Source organism: Echinops telfairi, unplaced genomic scaffold, assembly GCF_000313985.2.
Source record: "Echinops telfairi isolate 266 unplaced genomic scaffold, ASM31398v2 ScPeMD7_1;HRSCAF=3_0, whole genome shotgun sequence".
In the NCBI taxonomy this organism is placed as follows: domain Eukaryota; kingdom Metazoa; phylum Chordata; class Mammalia; order Afrosoricida; family Tenrecidae; genus Echinops; species Echinops telfairi.
The window spans coordinates 75,859,620-75,863,708 of NW_022103896.1; positions in this window are offsets into that span (position 1 = coordinate 75,859,620).

Here is a 4,089-nt window from a genome sequence, read left to right on the forward strand (position 1 = left end):
CTTTTCCAACACAAATTTCTCTGTTTTTCTTATTCCTTGCCAACACTATAATTCATATCCATCCATTCTTCTGCTTTCTTCCTCATTCATTGTGCATATTTCACTTTACATGAGGTGATTGAAAAAAAAAACCATGGCTTAGATTAGGTACAAAATCATCTTCATCTTCACCTTTGAACCATTTAAAAGGAATGTTTTGCAGATTTTCCCAGTGTAGTACATCCTTTGATTTCCGGACTGCTACTCCCTTGGCCACTGATTATGGATCAAAATAAAATAAAATTATTGACAACTTCACGCCTTTCTCCATTTATCATGATGCTGATTGTTTGCCCAGTGATGAGGATTTTTGTTTTCTTTATATTGAAATATAACCTAGTGAAAGTTATAGTCTTTGCTCTTCATCAATAAGTGCTCCAAGTCTTCATTTTCAAAACCCAAGGTTGTCTCATCTGAATATTGCAGGTTGTGAATGAATCTTCTTCTAACCCTAAATCCTCTCCGTTCTTCATGTATCCCATCTCCTCAGAGAATGTGCTCACCACCATACTTACTTTGTCAGTAAGGATGGTGAAAGAACACAACCCTGAAGCACACCTTTTCTGCTTTTAAACCACGATGTTTCCCCTGTTCTGTTCCAATGTCTGTCCCTAGGTCTATGTACCAGTTCAACATTAGCACAATTCACACTATTCACAGTGTTATCCATAATTAATTATAACCCATGCCGTTGAATGGCGTTGCATAGTCCATAAAACACGGGTAAACATCTTTCTGGTATTTTCTGCTTTCAAACAAGATTCATCTGACAACAACAGTGATATTTCTTATTCCACATCTTCTTCTGAATTTAGCTTGAATTTCTGGCAGTGCCATGGAGATGTAGTTACTTCAACCGGTTTTGAATTATCTTCAGCAACAGCTTACTTCTGTGTGGTACTAATACTATTATTTGCTAATTTCTGAATTCTGTTGTACCACCTTCCTTTGGAATGGGCACGAACATGGACCTCTTCCAGTCTGTGGGCCAGGTGGCCATTATATTGGTACAGTGGCTCTGTGTATCACTGGAATGAGAAAGTTGGAAGTAAAGAAGAAGGATTAACTTATGGAAATACGGCCTTGACAGAAATGACACAGGAGATAGAATGATGCACTTTTTCAAGACCAATGGCTTGTGCATTGCAAATGCCTCTTTTCACCAACATAAGCAGTGCCTATACACGTGGGAGCCTTGGTGACAGAGTGAGTTGTGAGTTGGGCTACTATTCACAAGATCAGCATTTTGAACCCCCCAGCCACTCCAAGGCTCTAAGACGAGACTTTCTGGTCCCGTGAAGGCTTACAACCCCTGAAACCCAACAGGGCAGCTCTGTGCTCTCCTATTGGGTCCCTATACGTCTGAATTGCCTCTATGTCAGTGACATGAAATACGTCGACATCAAATAGCCTGTCTCTGAAAAGAGAAATTGGAGAAGCTTGATATCATCACTCAGAATAAGGTATTCAAAACAAGGCTAAGGCTCAGCCAATTGCAGAATGGACCACCAATTACTCCTGGGTGAGCTCAAATTGAGGTTGAAGAGAATCAAAGGCAGTCCACAAGAGTCAAAGTATGACCTCGGCATATCCCACCTGAGTTAGACACCATCTCATCATAAATGTGAAGAACTGAACATTAATGAATGAACTGTGGAATGACATCAAGGACAGCATAGATATAGAAAGCAAAAGATCATTCAAAAATGAAGAAAGAAAAGAAAAAAAGATTAAGAAAAGTCTCTGTAACTTGCTCTTGAACATTGAGACACTAAGTAAATGGAAGAAATGATGAAGTAAAACAGCTGAACAGAAAATTTCCAGGATGAAAGAGAAGGCAGTGTAAATTGGCATCATTAAATGCAGAGACCTGGATTTAGAAAGCCAAAAAGGGAGTTCATGCTTCATATTCTAAAGATGAAAGGTGTGAATGAAAAATTCGAGACTTGAGATTCAATAGTCGAGGAACCAATTGCCAATAAATTTTTTTTTCATACAATTTCCAACAAATTCTTCATTACAATCACCTTCCTTTCCTACACATACAGCTTTTAAAATCCTGAGAAGACTCTGAGGCTTCTTTTTATTTTATTTGTACTAAGAACTGTACACAGCGGTTCCAACTTAGCTACAATTTTTATTTAAAGACAACCAGGAAAGGATTTTTAATATACAGTAATAGCAGCATTTTCAAATGTCTCCTTTTATAACACATTTTAAAAATTATGAATTAGGTGGGATTTACATTTCAGATGATCAACTTTGTATTCAACCGTTTAAGTATGAATCACCCCCCAGGAGTTTCCTCTTCCCATTTCTTGATTTCTCTTCTCCCTCTTATGGACCACCGTTTTCCACTGCACCCAAGTTCACACCCATAAACTGTCTAGTCTACTGCTTTATCTGCCCCCATTGCAGTCCCCTTTTGTTATGAGAGTATTTCTCTTGTTTTGTATTGTTTTTTTCCTTAAACAGTTGTCGCCTATAATATTTTTCCTTTTGTGACTCACTACTTTCACGTAGCATAATGTTCTGCAGGTCTATCCATGTCATGAAACAATTTGTGGTTTCACCAATTTTAAATTTTATTTTATTGGGGTTCTTACAGCTCTTATCACAATCCATACATATATCCATTGTGTCAAGCACATTTGTACATATGTTGCCATCATCTTTTTCAAAGCATTTTCTTTCTACTTAAGGCCTTGGTATCAGCTCATTTTTTTCCTCCCACACCACCCTGCCTCCCCCATGAACCCTTGATAATTTCTTTTTTTTTTGTCATGTCTTACACCAACCGCTATCTCCCTTCACCCACTTTTCTGTTGCCCGTCCCCTCCCATGCGTCTATCATGGTGACCAGTTCTCCCTTACACCACCACCACCCTCCCTTCCCTCCTAGTTTCACTACTCTCTTTACTGTTCCTGAGGGGTTTATCTGTCCTGGATTCCCTGTGTTGCGAGCTCTTATCAGTACCAGTGTACATGCTCTGGTCTAGCCAGATTTGTAAGGTAGAATTGGGGTCATGATAGTGGATGGGAGGGGAGGAGAGGAGCATTAAAGAACTAGAGAAGACTTGTGTGTTTTGTTGGGGCTATATTGCACCCTGACTGGTTGGTCTCTTCCTTGTGGGCCTTCTGACAGAGGTTGTCCAATTGACTACTGATGGGCTTTAGGTCTCCACTCCACACTCCCCTTCATTCACATCGATATGATTTTTTTGGTCTCGGTTTTGGATGCCTGATACCTGATCTCTTCAACACCTCCTGATCACACACAGGCTGGTGTGCTTCTTCCACGTGGACTTTGTTGCTTCTCAGCTAGACAGCCGCTTATTTATCTCCAAGCCTTTAAGACCCCAGACACGATATCTTTTGATAGCCTGGCACTCTGAGCTTTCTTCACCACATTTGCTGGTGCACCCATTTTGTCTTCAGCGATCATGTCAGGGAAGGTTAGCATCAGAGAGTGCAAGGTTGGTAGTACAAAATGTTCTTGCATTGAGAGAGTACTTGAGAGGAGACCCAATGTCCATCTGCTGTCTTAATACTTTATAAATAAATATATGTACAAATATCTATTCCCCTATTATTATATATAAATGTATTTGCATATATACATGCCTATATTTATACCTCTTTAAATGTCCTTTGCTTCCCAGTTCTTTCTTCTATTTCCTTTTACTTTCCTCTTGTTCCACTATCATGTTTGGCCTTCATTGGGGTTTCGGTAATTCCTCTCAGCTACATAGCCCTTGATCAAGCCCCCCAAGTTTCCTATACCCTCCTCCCCATCAATTTTAGATCACTTGTTCTTCACTTGTCCCTGGGTTTGTTGGCACCCGCCTTCCTTTCCCCCACCTACCCCTCTCCCATGTCCCCCCAGAACCATCCATCCCAGTGTTCTTTCCTTTAATGATGCATAATATTCTATTGTGTGTATATGCCAAAGTTTCTCCTCTAGATTATTCATCCCACCTATCTTGTCCAGATGGGCATGCAGAGACAATAAGACACGCAAAAACAAAGCAAAGTGAAACATAGCAACAA